Source organism: Globicephala melas, chromosome 2, assembly GCF_963455315.2.
Source record: "Globicephala melas chromosome 2, mGloMel1.2, whole genome shotgun sequence".
NCBI classification, from domain to species: Eukaryota; Metazoa; Chordata; class Mammalia; order Artiodactyla; family Delphinidae; genus Globicephala; species Globicephala melas.
In genome coordinates, this window is record NC_083315.2 from 54,082,687 (window position 1) to 54,100,846 (window position 18,160).

At 55.5% G+C, this 18,160-nt stretch overlaps 7 non-coding genes across 7 annotated transcripts; all 7 read right to left on the reverse strand.

Moving 5' to 3' along the window:
- Positions 1–925: 925 nt before the first annotated feature.
- Positions 926–1,017, reverse strand: LOC132596905 (small nucleolar RNA SNORD116). Its single transcript, XR_009563226.1, has one exon. It is a non-coding gene; the product is annotated as a small nucleolar RNA SNORD116 (small nucleolar RNA).
- A 2,405-nt stretch (positions 1,018–3,422) lies between these two features.
- LOC132596923 (small nucleolar RNA SNORD116) lies at positions 3,423–3,514 on the reverse strand. The gene has a single exon (XR_009563244.1). It is a non-coding gene; the product is annotated as a small nucleolar RNA SNORD116 (small nucleolar RNA).
- A 2,467-nt stretch (positions 3,515–5,981) lies between these two features.
- LOC132596906 (small nucleolar RNA SNORD116) lies at positions 5,982–6,073 on the reverse strand. The gene has a single exon (XR_009563227.1). It is a non-coding gene; the product is annotated as a small nucleolar RNA SNORD116 (small nucleolar RNA).
- A 2,408-nt stretch (positions 6,074–8,481) lies between these two features.
- Positions 8,482–8,573, reverse strand: LOC132596924 (small nucleolar RNA SNORD116). The gene has a single exon (XR_009563245.1). It is a non-coding gene; the product is annotated as a small nucleolar RNA SNORD116 (small nucleolar RNA).
- A 2,467-nt stretch (positions 8,574–11,040) lies between these two features.
- LOC132596907 (small nucleolar RNA SNORD116) lies at positions 11,041–11,132 on the reverse strand. The gene has a single exon (XR_009563228.1). It is a non-coding gene; the product is annotated as a small nucleolar RNA SNORD116 (small nucleolar RNA).
- A 2,409-nt stretch (positions 11,133–13,541) lies between these two features.
- Positions 13,542–13,633, reverse strand: LOC132596925 (small nucleolar RNA SNORD116). The gene has a single exon (XR_009563246.1). It is a non-coding gene; the product is annotated as a small nucleolar RNA SNORD116 (small nucleolar RNA).
- A 2,467-nt stretch (positions 13,634–16,100) lies between these two features.
- LOC132596908 (small nucleolar RNA SNORD116) lies at positions 16,101–16,192 on the reverse strand. The gene has a single exon (XR_009563229.1). It is a non-coding gene; the product is annotated as a small nucleolar RNA SNORD116 (small nucleolar RNA).
- Positions 16,193–18,160: the final 1,968 nt, after the last annotated feature.

Consider the following 18,160-nt stretch of genomic DNA (forward strand, 5'->3'; position numbering starts at 1 on the left):
ACACCCCACGACCTCCAAATCAGCCCCCATGAGAAGACACAATACTGTGCCACAAAGGCAACCATTCACTAGCATAGGGACCCACCAGGAAGTAAATCGACCAAGGAGGGGAAAAAGGCGGGACAGTCCACAGAAGTTCTCCCGTGTTCCCTCTCTATACGTGCCTCCAAATGCTCCTGAGGGGATATCAAATGTGTTCCTGGAAGCCTATGGCCTCTGTCAATCTGTCCACCCACAAGTAGACATGTGGGCTTAGCCAGCCATTTCATGTGTCTTTATCAGTAGCCTTGCCCTTCCCTCTCCACCGGGATCCCAACGTGTCATGGAAAGATGCCAGAGCCACCCCTCACCAAAGAAGCTTGCTGTGACTTATCTTGACTAAGGCATTTTCTAGCCTGTTCACACAGCACTCACAAGCCGGAAACAACCCGAGGAGGAGCCATCAGCTTGGCCAACCGCCCGGGGACAATGGCCCATTGGATTTCTCCCCTCATCATGAAAAACCTAAACTGCATCTGGTCTCCCAAGCAGAACATGACAAAGAGCCAGCCCTAGGCCAGGAATCCTGCTCTGACCCTGAGCATAGACTTCTCTTTCCGTGAGGGCACAAGGCAACGAGTAGCCGGTGGCGGCGGCCTGTAGAACTCAAATGCAGTCGATAGGACCACCAATGGTTCACGCTTCCTTTCCTAGCCGCATGCTCGTCCGAGGCAGGGGACAGAAGTCCTGGCTCGACCAAGGAACCCAGAGACGGCACGCTGTCCCTAGCCTTCCCACCTGGATTGGCATCCCAGGCTCCTTTCCCAATGGCTCTTCTCCCCACGAGACGGCCACAACCCTCCACTTGAACAACGTGGCTGTACACACACACGGCAGCAAACGCAACCTCAACCTCTCCCTACTTTCCTTTTGGGAGCCACGTGCTGGACCTCAGTTCCGATGAGGAGACGGTAGGGTTTTCTCACTCATTTTGTTCAGATTTCCAAGGAATGCATTTGTGGGGGTCATCATCGATCCAAGCACATGCTCAAACGCCGGACATGCAAAGTTGCAGATTCCACCAAGGGACGGCCAGTGAGCTGAATCATGTCAGCATACAGAAGCGGCCAGATCTGAGCCATGGGGCAGGAAATGCAGCCAGTTCTCAGGTCATCGAAGCTCATGTTCCCCAGGAAAAAGACAGAAGATGAGGCTGTAGCACCGGTTTTCAGTTCCCGTGGCCAAACCTCTAGGTTTTAGCAAAGAAGTGCCACTTACCGCAACAAGGTTTAAACCAGGATCCTCATGGAATGTGCGCCAACACCCCTGCGAGACTCCTCCTCCTCCCTTCACCAGGTATTATGGATTATACGGATGGCCCCAGGCTGCTCTGCTGCTGGGATTCCGTCCCTGGCAGTCCACCTGGCTCGGGCTGAGAGAACACACGCGTGCTTGAGGATGGTGCACGGGCGCACCGAGGGAAAGGGCGATACCATCTAGTGATGCGTGCTCTATATCCCCTCAACATTTCATTTGCTGCCCATCGTGCCTGGGTGTCCGCATGTAAATGTGAAAGCAATGTGGCGTAGACGCCTTCACAGCGTGCCGCCATCAGGAAAAAGAGCCCCGCTGTCCAACAACACCCTGGCCTCGGGCCCTGCAATTCCTCTCCTGAGCACTCTCCCCTCCATCACAGCTAAAGGATGTCTTCCGGAAACCCTGAGACACGCTCAGGGCAACTGTGCCTCCTCAGACTAAGAGCCAGTGACTTTTGGGGAACACACCAACTCTAAGCACACATGGCTCCACACAGTGGACGTGCCCGGAAGATCAAGAGATCTTCCACAAGGGAAGGGCACACGGCCGAATATGACGGCCTCCACCAAAAGCGGCTCATAGGGACCCACGACAAGGGCACGTGAGGAACACCTGGACTAATCAAGGCAGACTCACCAGCAGGCATACTTCCTGGCCTGCTGTTAGGACAGACGACCTACCCTTGTACACACAAAGGTAATGGCATGGGAACCATTACGATGCCCAACGTGGCGGGGCAAACTGTTGCAGCAATTGGGTCTCTTGCAGCGCTGCCTGGCACTTTCACACTCTGGGTCCGTAAGTGACGTGACCTCGGTGAAACCGTGAGGCCCAGGTCCTCTAGAAGCAACGTGTTACCTACAGCCGCGCAACAAGAGAACCCGGCCAACAGCCTAGACACCTGAACCGGTATGACTTCTCTGGACTGTGGCCAGGCACGCCGTACACCACAGTCTCAAAGCACCAGCGGGTGGCAGGAGAAAAGATCCCCGCACCACATATCCTCTCGGGCCCGGAAACCTGTAGCCTTTCCTTGGCAGCCGACTCCCTTTCCGCGTGGTTTTGCCCAAAGACCTCCGGGAAGGTCTGCAATCCTCAAGGACTGCTAGGTGGGCTGGGTGTAGTACCGATGCAGGGCTGTACTGAGGAACACCTTCACATCTTCAACACAGGGAGAACGTGGACAGACAGGGACAAAACACCCCACGGCCTCCAAATCAGCCCCCATGAGAAGACACCATACTGTGCCACGAAGGCAACCATTCCCTGGCACAGGGACCCGCCATGAAGTAAATTGACCAAGGAGGGGAAACAAGCGAGACACGCCACAGATGTGCTCCCGTGTTCCCTCTCTACACTTGCCTCCAAATGTCCCTGAGGGAATACCAAAAGTGTTCCCGGAAGCCTATGACCACCATCGATCTATCCACCCACCAGTAAACCTGTGGGATTAGCCAGCCATCTCTCGTGTCTGCTTCATTCGCCTTGCCCTCCTCTCTCCACCGGGATCCCAACGTGTCAGGGAAAGATGCCGGAGCCACCCCTCACCAAAGAAGCTTGCTGTGACTTATCTTCACTAAGGCATTTTCTAGCCCTTTCACACAGCACACACAAGCCAGACACAACCCGAGGAGGAGCCCTTAGCTTGGCCAACCTCCCGGTGACAATGGCCCATTGGATTTCTCCCCTTATCAGGAGAAACCTAAACTGCATCTGGTCTCCCAAGCAGAACATGGCAAAGAAGCCTGCCCTAGGCCAGGAATCCTGCTCTGACCCTGAGCCTACAGACTTCCGTTTCTTTGCGGGCACAAGGCAACGAGTAGCTGGTGGCGGAGGCCTGTAGAACTCAAGGGCAGGCGACCGGACCACCAAGGGCTCACGCTTCCTCTCCTACCCGAATGCTGAACCGTGGCAGGGGACAGCAGTCCCGGCTAGACCAAGGAACCCACAGACGGCACGCTCTCCCTAGCCTTCCCTCCTGGATTGGCATCCCAGGCTCCTTTCCCAATGCCTCTTCTCCCCATCAGACGGCCACAAGCCTCAACTTAAACAGCGTGGCTGTGGACACCCACGGGAGCAAATGCAATGCGAACCTCTCCCTACTTTCCTTTTGGGAGCCACGTGTTGGACCTCAGTTCCAAGGAGGAGACGGCAGGGATTTCTCACTCATTTTGTTCAGATTTCCAAGGAATGCGTTTGTGGAAGTCATCGTCGAGCCAAGCACATGCTCAAACGCTGGACATGCAAACTTGCAGATTCCACCACGGTACGGACAGCGAGCTGAATCACGTCAGCATACGGAAGTGAACAAAGCAAAGCCATTGGGGAAGGAAATGCAGCCAGTTCTCAGGGCATCAAAGCTCGGGTTCCCATGGAAAAGGCCACAAGGTGAGGGTGTAGCCCCGTTGCACATGTTCCCTTGGTCAAACCTCTAGGTTTCAGGAAAGAGGTGCTACTTACCGCAACAAGGGTTAAACCAGGATCCTCATGGAATGCGGGCCAACACCCCTGTGAGACTCCTCCTCCTCACTTCACCGGGTGTCAGGGATTATACAGATGGTCCCAGGTTGATCTGCTGCTGGAATTCCTTTCCTGGCATTCCACCTGGCTCGGGGTGAGAGAACACATGCGTTCTTTAGGAGGGTGCACGGGTGCACCGAGCGAAAGGGCGATGTCCCTCAGTGATGCGTGCTCTGTCTCCCCTCGACATTTAATTTGCTGCAGATCTTGCCTGTGGGTCCGCAGGGAAACGTGAAAGCAACATAGAGCTGACGCCTTCAGAGGGTGCGGCCATCAGGACATAGAGCACCGCTGTCCAAAATCCCCCTGGTCTCGGGCACTGCAATTCCACTCCTGAGTGCTCTCCCATCCACCACAGCAGAAGGATGTCTTCCTAAACCCCTGAGACACCCTCTGGGCAACTGTGGCCCCTCAGACTAAGAGCCGGTGCCATCTAGGGGAACACGCCCGCCCTTGGCACATATTCTTCCACACAAGTGCCACGCTCTTACGGGGAAGAGATCTTCCACAAGGGAAGGGGCCTTGGCCGAATATGACGGCCTTCATCAAAAGCAGCTCGAAGGGAACCGTGACAAAGGGCACGTGAGGAACAGCTGGACTGATCAAGGGAGACTCACCAGTAGGCACACTTCCTGAGCTGCTGCCAAGACAGGTGACCTACCCTTGGTTCACACACAGAGGTAATGACATGGGAAACATTCTGAAGCCCAACGTGGTGGGGAAACCCTTGCAACCAAATGGCATGGGAGCCATTCCAATGCCCATTGTGGCGGAGAACACCATTGCACCAATGGGGTCAACTGCAGTGGTACCTGGCACATTCACACTCCGGGCCCGTCAGTGACGTGACCTCGGAGAAACAGTGAGGCCCAGGTCTTCTAGAAGCAATGTGTGACCCACAGCCATGCAATTAAGAGAACCCAGCCAACAGCCTAGACACTTGAACCGCTATGACTCGTCTGGCCTGTGGCCAGGCACACCGGATACCACAGTCTGGATGCACCAGCGCGTGGCAGTAAAAATGACCCCCGCACCACACACCCTCACCCGCCTTTCAATCTATAGCCTTTCCTTGGCAGCCGACTCCCTTTTTTCCGCATGGTTGTGCCCAGTGACCTCCGGGAAGAGCTGCAAACCTCAGGGAACGCTATGTGGGCCAGGTTTAGTAAAGATGTTGGGCTGGACTCAGGAACACCCTCACGCCTTCAACACAGGGGGAACATGGACAGACAGGGACAAAACACCCCACGACCTCCAAATCAGCCCCCATGAGAAGACACCATACTGTGCCACAAAGGCAACCATTCACTAGCATAGGGACCCGCCATGAAGTAAATCGACCAAGGAGGGGAAAAAGGCGGGACAGTCCACAGAAGTTCTCCCGTGTTCCCTCTCTACACGTGCCTCCAAATGCTCCTGAGGGGATATCAAAAGTGTTCCTGGAAGCCTATGGCCTCTGTCAATCTGTCCACCTACAAGTAAACATGTGGGCTTAGCCAGCCATTTCATGTGTCTTTATAGGTAGCCTTGCCCTTCCCTCTCCACCGGGATCCCAACGTGTCATGGAAAGATGCCAGAGCCACCCCTCACCAAAGAAGCTTGCTGTGACTTATCTTGACTAAGGCATTTTCTAGCCTGTTCACACAGCACACACAAGCCGGAAACAACCCGAGGAGGAGCCATCAGCTTGGCCAACCGCCCGGGGACAATGGCCCATTGGATTTCTCCCCTCATCATGAGAAACCTAAACTGCATCTGGTCTCCCAAGCAGAACATGACAAAGAGCCAGCCCTAGGCCAGGAATCCTGCTCTGACCCTGAGCATAGACTTCTCTTTCCGTGAGGGCACAAGGCAACGAGTAGCCGGTGGCGGCGGCCTGTAGAACTCAAATGCAGTCGATAGGACCACCAATGGTTCACGCTTCCTTTCCTAGCCGCATGCTCGTCCGTGGCAGGGGACAGAAGTCCTGGCTCGACCAAGGAACCCAGAGACGGCACGCTGTCCCTAGCCTTCCCACCTGGATTGGCATCCCAGGCTCCTTTCCCAATGGCTCTTCTCCCCACGAGACGGCCACAACCCTCCACTTGAACAACGTGGCTGTACACACACACGGCAGCAAACGCAACCTCAACCTCTCCCTACTTTCCTTTTGGGAGCCACGTGCTGGACCTCAGTTCCGATGAGGAGACGGTAGGGTTTTCTCACTCATTTTGTTCAGATTTCCAAGGAATGCATTTGTGGGGGTCATCATCGATCCAAGCACATGCTCAAACGCCGGACATGCAAAGTTGCAGATTCCACCAAGGGACGGCCAGTGAGCTGAATCATGTCAGCATACAGAAGCGGCCAGATCTGAGCCATGGGGCAGGAAATGCAGCCAGTTCTCAGGTCATCGAAGCTCATGTTCCCCAGGAAAAAGACAGAAGATGAGGCTGTAGCACCGGTTTTCAGTTCCCGTGGCCAAACCTCTAGGTTTTAGCAAAGAAGTGCCACTTACCGCAACAAGGTTTAAACCAGGATCCTCATGGAATGTGCGCCAACACCCCTGCGAGACTCCTCCTCCTCCCTTCACCAGGTATTATGGATTATACGGATGGCCCCAGGCTGCTCTGCTGCTGGGATTCCGTCCCTGGCAGTCCACCTGGCTCGGGCTGAGAGAACACACGCGTGCTTGAGGATGGTGCACGGGCGCACCGAGGGAAAGGGCGATACCATCTAGTGATGCGTGCTCTATATCCCCTCAACATTTCATTTGCTGCCCATCGTGCCTGGGTGTCCGCACGTAAATGTGAAAGCAATGTGGCGTAGACGCTTTCACAGCGTGCCGCCATCAGGACAAAGAGCCCCGCTGTCCAACAACACCCTGGTCTCGGGCCCTGCAATTCCTCTCCTGAGCACTCTCCCCTCCATCACAGCTAAAGGATGTCTTCCGGAAACCCTGAGACACGCTCAGGGCAACTGTGCCTCCTCAGACTAAGAGCCAGTGACCTTTGGGGAACACACCAACTCTAAGCGCACATGGCTCCACACAGTGGACGCGCCCGGAAGATCAAGAGATCTTCCACAAGGGAAGGGCACACGGCCGAATATGACGGCCTCCACCAAAAGCGGCTCATAGGGACCCACGACAAGGGCACTTGAGGAACACCTGGACTAATCAAGGCAGACTCACCAGCAGGCATACTTCCTGGCCTGCTGTTAGGACAGACGACCTACCCTTGTCGTACACACAAAGGTAATGGCATGGGAACCATTACGATGCCCAACGTGGCGGGGCAAACTGTTGCAGCAATTGGGTCTCTTGCAGTGCTGCCTGGCACTTTCACACTCTGGGTCCGTCAGTGACGTGACCTCGGTGAAACCGTGAGGCCCAGGTCCTCTAGAAGCAACGTGTTACCTACAGCCGCGCAACAAGAGAACCCGGCCAACAGCCTAGACACCTGAACCGGTATGACTTCTCTGGACTGTGGCCAGGCACGCCGTACACCACAGTCTCAAAGCACCAGCGGGTGGCAGGAGAAAAGATCCCCGCACCACACATCCTCTCGGGCCCGGAAACCTGTAGCCTTTCCTTGGCAGCCGACTCCCTTTCCGCGTGGTTTTGCCCAAAGACCTCCGGGAAGGTCTGCAATCCTCAGGGACTGCTAGGTGGGCTGGGTGTAGTACCGATGCAGGGCTGTACTGAGGAACACCTTCACATCTTCAACACAGGGAGGACGTGGACAGACAGGGACAAAACACCCCACGGCCTCCAAATCAGCCCCCATGAGAAGACACCATACTGTGCCACGAAGGCAACCATTCCCTGGCACAGGGACCCGCCATGAAGTAAACTGACCAAGGAGGGGAAACAAGCGAGACACGCCACAGATGTGCTCCCGTGTTCCCTCTCTACACTTGCCTCCAAATGTCCCTGAGGGAATACCAAAAGTGTTCCCGGAAGCCTATGACCACCATCGATCTATCCACCCACCAGTAAACCTGTGGGATTAGCCAGCCATCTCTCGTGTCTGCTTCATTCGCCTTGCCCTCCTCTCTCCACCGGGATCCCAACGTGTCAGGGAAAGATGCCAGAGCCACCCCTCACCAAAGAAGCTTGCTGTGACTTATCTTCACTAAGGCATTTTCTAGCCCTTTCACACAGCACACACAAGCCAGACACAACCCGAGGAGGAGCCCTTAGCTTGGCCAACCTCCCGGTGACAATGGCCCATTGGATTTCTCCCCTTATCAGGAGAAACCTAAACTGCATCTGGTCTCCCAAGCAGAACATGGCAAAGAAGCCTGCCCTAGGCCAGGAATCCTGCTCTGACCCTGAGCCTACAGACTTCCGTTTCTTTGCGGGCACAAGGCAACGAGTAGCCGGTGGCGGAGGCCTGTAGAACTCAAGGGCAGGCGACCGGACCACCAAGGGCTCACGCTTCCTCTCCTACCCGAATGCTGAACCGTGGCAGGGGACAGCAGTCCCGGCTAGACCAAGGAACCCACAGACGGCACGCTCTCCCTAGCCTTCCCTCCTGGATTGGCATCCCAGGCTCCTTTCCCAATGCCTCTTCTCCCCATCAGACGGCCACAAGCCTCAACTTAAACAGCGTGGCTGTGGACACCCACGGGAGCAAATGCAACGCGAACCTCTCCCTACTTTCCTTTTGGGAGCCACGTGTTGGACCTCAGTTCCAAGGAGGAGACGGCAGGGATTTCTCACTCATTTTGTTCAGATTTCCAAGGAATGCGTTTGTGGAAGTCATCGTCGAGCCAAGCACATGCTCAAACGCTGGACATGCAAACTTGCAGATTCCACCACGGTACGGACAGCGAGCTGAATCACGTCAGCATACGGAAGTGAACAAAGCAAAGCCATTGGGGAAGGAAATGCAGCCAGTTCTCAGGGCATCGAAGCTCGGGTTCCCATGGAAAAGGCCACAAGGTGAGGGTGTAGCCCCGTTGCACATGTTCCCTTGGTCAAACCTCTAGGTTTCAGGAAAGAGGTGCTACTTACCGCAACAAGGGTTAAACCAGGATCCTCATGGAATGCGGGCCAACACCCCTGTGAGACTCCTCCTCCTCACTTCACCGGGTGTCAGGGATTATACAGATGGTCCCAGGTTGATCTGCTGCTGGAATTCCTTTCCTGGCATTCCACCTGGCTCGGGGTGAGAGAACACATGCGTTCTTTAGGAGGGTGCACGGGTGCACCGAGCGAAAGGGCGATGTCCCTCAGTGATGCGTGCTCTGTCTCCCCTCGACATTTAATTTGCTGCAGATCTTGCCTGTGGGTCCGCAGGGAAACGTGAAAGCAACATAGAGCTGACGCCTTCAGAGGGTGCGGCCATCAGGACATAGAGCACCGCTGTCCAAAATCCCCCTGGTCTCGGGCACTGCAATTCCACTCCTGAGTGCTCTCCCATCCACCACAGCAGAAGGATGTCTTCCTAAACCCCTGAGACACCCTCTGGGCAACTGTGGCCCCTCAGACTAAGAGCCGGTGCCATCTAGGGGAACACGCCCGCCCTTGGCACATATTCTTCCACACAAGTGCCACGCTCTTACGGGGAAGAGATCTTCCACAAGGGAAGGGGCCTTGGCCGAATATGACGGCCTTCATCAAAAGCAGCTCGAAGGGAACCGTGACAAAGGGCACGTGAGGAACAGCTGGACTGATCAAGGGAGACTCACCAGTAGGCACACTTCCTGAGCTGCTGCCAAGACAGGTGACCTACCCTTGGTTCACACACAGAGGTAATGACATGGGAAACATTCTGAAGCCCAACGTGGTGGGGAAACCCTTGCAACCAAATGGCATGGGAGCCATTCCAATGCCCATTGTGGCGGAGAACACCATTGCACCAATGGGGTCAACTGCAGTGGTACCTGGCACATTCACACTCCGGGCCCGTCAGTGACGTGACCTCGGAGAAACAGTGAGGCCCAGGTCTTCTAGAAGCAATGTGTGACCCACAGCCATGCAATTAAGAGAACCCAGCCAACAGCCTAGACACTTGAACCGCTATGACTCGTCTGGCCTGTGGCCAGGCACACCGGATACCACAGTCTGGATGCACCAGCGCGTGGCAGTAAAAATGACCCCCGCACCACACACCCTCACCCGCCTTTCAATCTATAGCCTTTCCTTGGCAGCCGACTCCCTTTTTTCCGCATGGTTGTGCCCAGTGACCTCCGGGAAGAGCTGCAAACCTCAGGGAACGCTATGTGGGCCAGGTTTAGTAAAGATGTTGGGCTGGACTCAGGAACACCCTCACACCTTCAACACAGGGGGAACGTGGACAGACAGGGACAAAACACCCCACGACCTCCAAATCAGCCCCCATGAGAAGACACCATACTGTGCCACAAAGGCAACCATTCACTAGCATAGGGACCCGCCATGAAGTAAATCGACCAAGGAGGGGAAAAAGGCGGGACAGTCCACAGAAGTTCTCCCGTGTTCCCTCTCTACACGTGCCTCCAAATGCTCCTGAGGAGATATCAAAAGTGTTCCTGGAAGCCTATGGCCTCTGTCAATCTGTCCACCCACAAGTAGACATGTGGGCTTAGCCAGCCATTTCATGTGTCTTTATAGGTAGCCTTGCCCTTCCCTCTCCACCGGGATCCCAACGTGTCATGGAAAGATGCCAGAGCCACCCCTCACCAAAGAAGCTTGCTGTGACTTATCTTGACTAAGGCATTTTCTAGCCTGTTCACACAGCACACACAAGCCGGAAACAACCCGAGGAGGAGCCATCAGCTTGGCCAACCGCCCGGGGACAATGGCCCATTGGATTTCTCCCCTCATCATGAGAAACCTAAACTGCACCTGGTCTCCCAAGCAGAACATGACAAAGAGCCAGCCCTAGGCCAGGAATCCTGCTCTGACCCTGAGCATAGACTTCTCTTTCCGTGAGGGCACAAGGCAACGAGTAGCCGGTGGCGGCGGCCTGTAGAACTCAAATGCAGTCGATAGGACCACCAATGGTTCACGCTTCCTTTCCTAGCCGCATGCTCGTCCGAGGCAGGGGACAGAAGTCCTGGCTCGACCAAGGAACCCAGAGACGGCACGCTGTCCCTAGCCTTCCCACCTGGATTGGCATCCCAGGCTCCTTTCCCAATGGCTCTTCTCCCCACGAGACGGCCACAACCCTCCACTTGAACAACGTGGCTGTACACACACACGGCAGCAAACGCAACCTCAACCTCTCCCTACTTTCCTTTTGGGAGCCACGTGCTGGACCTCAGTTCCGATGAGGAGACGGTAGGGTTTTCTCACTCATTTTGTTCAGATTTCCAAGGAATGCATTTGTGGGGGTCATCATCGATCCAAGCACATGCTCAAACGCCGGACATGCAAAGTTGCAGATTCCACCAAGGGACGGCCAGTGAGCTGAATCATGTCAGCATACAGAAGCGGCCAGATCTGAGCCATGGGGCAGGAAGTGCAGCCAGTTCTCAGGTCATCGAAGCTCATGTTCCCCAGGAAAAAGACAGAAGATGAGGCTGTAGCACCGGTTTTCAGCTCCCGTGGCCAAACCTCTAGGTTTTAGCAAAGAAGTGCCACTTACCGCAACAAGGTTTAAACCAGGATCCTCATGGAATGTGCGCCAACACCCCTGCGAGACTCCTCCTCCTCCCTTCACCAGGTATTATGGATTATACGGATGGCCCCAGGCTGCTCTGCTGCTGGGATTCCGTCCCTGGCAGTCCACCTGGCTCGGGCTGAGAGAACACACGCGTGCTTGAGGATGGTGCACGGGCGCACCGAGGGAAAGGGCGATACCATCTAGTGATGCGTGCTCTATATCCCCTCAACATTTCATTTGCTGCCCATCGTGCCTGGGTGTCCGCACGTAAATGTGAAAGCAATGTGGCGTAGACGCCTTCACAGCGTGCCGCCATCAGGACAAAGAGCCCCGCTGTCCAACAACACCCTGGCCTCGGGCCCTGCAATTCCTCTCCTGAGCACTCTCCCCTCCATCACAGCTAAAGGATGTCTTCCGGAAACCCTGAGACACGCTCAGGGCAACTGTGCCTCCTCAGACTAAGAGCCGGTGACCTTTGGGGAACACACCAACTCTAAGCACACATGGCTCCACACAGTGGACGCGCCCGGAAGATCAAGAGATCTTCCACAAGGGAAGGGCACACGGCCGAATATGACGGCCTCCACCAAAAGCGGCTCATAGGGACCCACGACAAAGGGCACGTGAGGAACACCTGGACTAATCAAGGCAGACTCACCAGCAGGCATACTTCCTGGCCTGCTGTTAGGACAGACGACCTACCCTTGTCGTACACACAAAGGTAATGGCATGGGAACCATTACGATGCCCAACGTGGCGGGGCAAACTGTTGCAGCAATTGGGTCTCTTGCAGTGCTGCCTGGCACTTTCGCACTCTGGGTCCGTCAGTGACGTGACCTCGGTGAAACCGTGAGGCCCAGGTCCTCTAGAAGCAACGTGTTACCTACAGCCGCGCAACAAGAGAACCCGGCCAACAGCCTAGACACCTGAACCGGTATGACTTCTCTGGACTGTGGCCAGGCACGCCGTACACCACAGTCTCAAAGCACCAGCGGGTGGCAGGAGAAAAGATCCCCGCACCACACATCCTCTCGGGCCCGGAAACGTGTAGCCTTTCCTTGGCAGCCGACTCCCTTTCCGCGTGGTTTTGCCCAAAGACCTCCGGGAAGGTCTGCAATCCTCAGGGACTGCTAGGTGGGCTGGGTGTAGTACCGATGCAGGGCTGTACTGAGGAACACCTTCACATCTTCAACACAGGGAGGACGTGGACAGACAGGGACAAAACACCCCACGGCCTCCAAATCAGCCCCCATGAGAAGACACCATACTGTGCCACGAAGGCAACCATTCCCTGGCACAGGGACCCGCCATGAAGTAAACTGACCAAGGAGGGGAAACAAGCGAGACACGCCACAGATGTGCTCCCGTGTTCCCTCTCTACACTTGCCTCCAAATGTCCCTGAGGGAATACCAAAAGTGTTCCCGGAAGCCTATGACCACCATCGATCTATCCACCCACCAGTAAACCTGTGGGATTAGCCAGCCATCTCTCGTGTCTGCTTCATTCGCCTTGCCCTCCTCTCTCCACCGGGATCCCAACGTGTCAGGGAAAGATGCCAGAGCCACCCCTCACCAAAGAAGCTTGCTGTGACTTATCTTCACTAAGGCATTTTCTAGCCCTTTCACACAGCACACACAAGCCAGACACAACCCGAGGAGGAGCCCTTAGCTTGGCCAACCTCCCGGTGACAATGGCCCATTGGATTTCTCCCCTTATCAGGAGAAACCTAAACTGCATCTGGTCTCCCAAGCAGAACATGGCAAAGAAGCCTGCCCTAGGCCAGGAATCCTGCTCTGACCCTGAGCCTACAGACTTCCGTTTCTTTGCGGGCACAAGGCAACGAGTAGCCGGTGGCGGAGGCCTGTAGAACTCAAGGGCAGGCGACCGGACCACCAAGGGCTCACGCTTCCTCTCCTACCCGAATGCTGAACCGTGGCAGGGGACAGCAGTCCCGGCTAGACCAAGGAACCCACAGACGGCACGCTCTCCCTAGCCTTCCCTCCTGGATTGGCATCCCAGGCTCCTTTCCCAATGCCTCTTCTCCCCATCAGACGGCCACAAGCCTCAACTTAAACAGCGTGGCTGTGGACACCCACGGGAGCAAATGCAACGCGAACCTCTCCCTACTTTCCTTTTGGGAGCCACGTGTTGGACCTCAGTTCCAAGGAGGAGACGGCAGGGATTTCTCACTCATTTTGTTCAGATTTCCAAGGAATGCGTTTGTGGAAGTCATCGTCGAGCCAAGCACATGCTCAAACGCTGGACATGCAAACTTGCAGATTCCACCACGGTACGGACAGCGAGCTGAATCACGTCAGCATACGGAAGTGAACAAAGCAAAGCCATTGGGGAAGGAAATGCAGCCAGTTCTCAGGGCATCGAAGCTCGGGTTCCCATGGAAAAGGCCACAAGGTGAGGGTGTAGCCCCGTTGCACATGTTCCCTTGGTCAAACCTCTAGGTTTCAGGAAAGAGGTGCTACTTACCGCAACAAGGGTTAAACCAGGATCCTCATGGAATGCGGGCCAACACCCCTGTGAGACTCCTCCTCCTCACTTCACCGGGTGTCAGGGATTATACAGATGGTCCCAGGTGGATCTGCTGCTGGAATTCCTTTCCTGGCATTCCACCTGGCTCGGGGTGAGAGAACACATGCGTTCTTTAGGAGGGTGCACGGGTGCACCGAGCGAAAGGGCGATGTCCCTCAGTGATGCGTGCTCTGTCTCCCCTCGACATTTAATTTGCTGCAGATCTTGCCTGTGGGTCCGCAGGGAAACGTGAAAGCAACATAGAGCTGACGCCTTCAGAGGGTGCGGCCATCAGGACATAGAGCACCGCTGTCCAAAATCCCCCTGGTCTCGGGCACTGCAATTCCACTCCTGAGTGCTCTCCCATCCACCACAGCAGAAGGATGTCTTCCTAAGCCCCTGAGACACCCTCTGGGCAACTGTGGCCCCTCAGACTAAGAGCCGGTGCCATCTAGGGGAACACGCCCGCCCTTGGCACATATTCTTCCACACAAGTGCCACGCTCTTACGGGGAAGAGATCTTCCACAAGGGAAGGGGCCTTGGCCGAATATGACGGCCTTCATCAAAAGCAGCTCGAAGGGAACCGTGACAAAGGGCACGTGAGGAACAGCTGGACTGATCAAGGGAGACTCACCAGTAGGCACACTTCCTGAGCTGCTGCCAAGACAGGTGACCTACCCTTGGTTCACACACAGAGGTAATGACATGGGAAACATTCTGAAGCCCAACGTGGTGGGGAAACCCTTGCAACCAAATGGCATGGGAGCCATTCCAATGCCCATTGTGGCGGAGAACACCATTGCACCAATGGGGTCAACTGCAGTGGTACCTGGCACATTCACACTCCGGGCCCGTCAGTGACGTGACCTCGGAGAAACAGTGAGGCCCAGGTCTTCTAGAAGCAATGTGTGACCCACAGCCATGCAATTAAGAGAACCCAGCCAACAGCCTAGACACTTGAACCGCTATGACTCGTCTGGCCTGTGGCCAGGCACACCGGATACCACAGTCTGGATGCACCAGCGCGTGGCAGTAAAAATGACCCCCGCACCACACACCCTCACCCGCCTTTCAATCTATAGCCTTTCCTTGGCAGCCGACTCCCTTTTTTCCGCATGGTTGTGCCCAGTGACCTCCGGGAAGAGCTGCAAACCTCAGGGAACGCTATGTGGGCCAGGTTTAGTAAAGATGTTGGGCTGGACTCAGGAACACCCTCACGCCTTCAACACAGGGGGAACGTGGACAGACAGGGACGAAACACCCCACGACCTCCAAATCAGCCCCCATGAGAAGACACCATACTGTGCCACAAAGGCAACCATTCACTAGCATAGGGACCCGCCATGAAGTAAATCGACCAAGGAGGGGAAAAAGGCGGGACAGTCCACAGAAGTTCTCCCGTGTTCCCTCTCTACACGTGCCTCCAAATGCTCCTGAGGAGATATCAAAAGTGTTCCTGGAAGCCTATGGCCTCCGTCAATCTGTCCACCCACAAGTAGACATGTGGGCTTAGCCAGCCATTTCATGTGTCTTTATAGGTAGCCTTGCCCTTCCCTCTCCACCGGGATCCCAACGTGTCATGGAAAGATGCCAGAGCCACCCCTCACCAAAGAAGCTTGCTGTGACTTATCTTGACTAAGGCATTTTCTAGCCTGTTCACACAGCACACACAAGCCGGAAACAACCCGAGGAGGAGCCATCAGCTTGGCCAACCGCCCGGGGACAATGGCCCATTGGATTTCTCCCCTCATCATGAGAAACCTAAACTGCATCTGGTCTCCCAAGCAGAACATGACAAAGAGCCAGCCCTAGGCCAGGAATCCTGCTCTGACCCTGAGCATAGACTTCTCTTTCCGTGAGGGCACAAGGCAACGAGTAGCCGGTGGCGGCGGCCTGTAGAACTCAAATGCAGTCGATAGGACCACCAATGGTTCACGCTTCCTTTCCTAGCCGCATGCTCGTCCGAGGCAGGGGACAGAAGTCCTGGCTCGACCAAGGAACCCAGAGACGGCACGCTGTCCCTAGCCTTCCCACCTGGATTGGCATCCCAGGCTCCTTTCCCAGTGGCTCTTCTCCCCACGAGACGGCCACAACCCTCCACTTGAACAACGTGGCTGTACACACACACGGCAGCAAACGCAACCTCAACCTCTCCCTACTTTCCTTTTGGGAGCCACGTGCTGGACCTCAGTTCCGATGAGGAGACGGTAGGGTTTTCTCACTCATTTTGTTCAGATTTCCAAGGAATGCATTTGTGGGGGTCATCATCGATCCAAGCACATGCTCAAACGCCGGACATGCAAAGTTGCAGATTCCACCAAGGGACGGCCAGTGAGCTGAATCATGTCAGCATACAGAAGCGGCCAGATCTGAGCCATGGGGCAGGAAATGCAGCCAGTTCTCAGGTCATCGAAGCTCATGTTCCCCAGGAAAAAGACAGAAGATGAGGCTGTAGCACCGGTTTTCAGTTCCCGTGGCCAAACCTCTAGGTTTTAGCAAAGAAGTGCCACTTACCGCAACAAGGTTTAAACCAGGATCCTCATGGAATGTGCGCCAACACCCCTGCGAGACTCCTCCTCCTCCCTTCACCAGGTATTATGGATTATACGGATGGCCCCAGGCTGCTCTGCTGCTGGGATTCCGTCCCTGGCAGTCCACCTGGCTCGGGCTGAGAGAACACACGCGTGCTTGAGGATGGTGCACGGGCGCACCGAGGGAAAGGGCGATACCATCTAGTGATGCGTGCTCTATATCCCCTCAACATTTCATTTGCTGCCCATCGTGCCTGGGTGTCCGCATGTAAATGTGAAAGCAATGTGGCGTAGACGCCTTCACAGCGTGCCGCCATCAGGACAAAGAGCCCCGCTGTCCAACAACACCCTGGCCTCGGGCCCTGCAATTCCTCTCCTGAGCACTCTCCCCTCCATCACAGCTAAAGGATGTCTTCCGGAAACCCTGAGACACGCTCAGGGCAACTGTGCCTCCTCAGACTAAGAGCCAGTGACTTTTGGGGAACACACCAACTCTAAGCACACATGGCTCCACACAGTGGACGTGCCCGGAAGATCAAGAGATCTTCCACAAGGGAAGGGCACACGGCCGAATATGACGGCCTCCACCAAAAGCGGCTCATAGGGACCCACGACAAGGGCACGTGAGGAACACCTGGACTAATCAAGGCAGACTCACCAGCAGGCATACTTCCTGGCCTGCTGTTAGGACAGACGACCTACCCTTGTACACACAAAGGTAATGGCATGGGAACCATTACGATGCCCAACGTGGCGGGGCAAACTGTTGCAGCAATTGGGTCTCTTGCAGCGCTGCCTGGCACTTTCACACTCTGGGTCCGTAAGTGACGTGACCTCGGTGAAACCGTGAGGCCCAGGTCCTCTAGAAGCAACGTGTTACCTACAGCCGCGCAACAAGAGAACCCGGCCAACAGCCTAGACACCTGAACCGGTATGACTTCTCTGGACTGTGGCCAGGCACGCCGTACACCACAGTCTCAAAGCACCAGCGGGTGGCAGGAGAAAAGATCCCCGCACCACATATCCTCTCGGGCCCGGAAACCTGTAGCCTTTCCTTGGCAGCCGACTCCCTTTCCGCGTGGTTTTGCCCAAAGACCTCCGGGAAGGTCTGCAATCCTCAAGGACTGCTAGGTGGGCTGGGTGTAGTACCGATGCAGGGCTGTACTGAGGAACACCTTCACATCTTCAACACAGGGAGAACGTGGACAGACAGGGACAAAACACCCCACGGCCTCCAAATCAGCCCCCATGAGAAGACACCATACTGTGCCACGAAGGCAACCATTCCCTGGCACAGGGACCCGCCATGAAGTAAATTGACCAAGGAGGGGAAACAAGCGAGACACGCCACAGATGTGCTCCCGTGTTCCCTCTCTACACTTGCCTCCAAATGTCCCTGAGGGAATACCAAAAGTGTTCCCGGAAGCCTATGACCACCATCGATCTATCCACCCACCAGTAAACCTGTGGGATTAGCCAGCCATCTCTCGTGTCTGCTTCATTCGCCTTGCCCTCCTCTCTCCACCGGGATCCCAACGTGTCAGGGAAAGATGCCAGAGCCACCCCTCACCAAAGAAGCTTGCTGTGACTTATCTTCACTAAGGCATTTTCTAGCCCTTTCACACAGCACACACAAGCCAGACACAACCCGAGGAGGAGCCCTTAGCTTGGCCAACCTCCCGGTGACAATGGCCCATTGGATTTCTCCCCT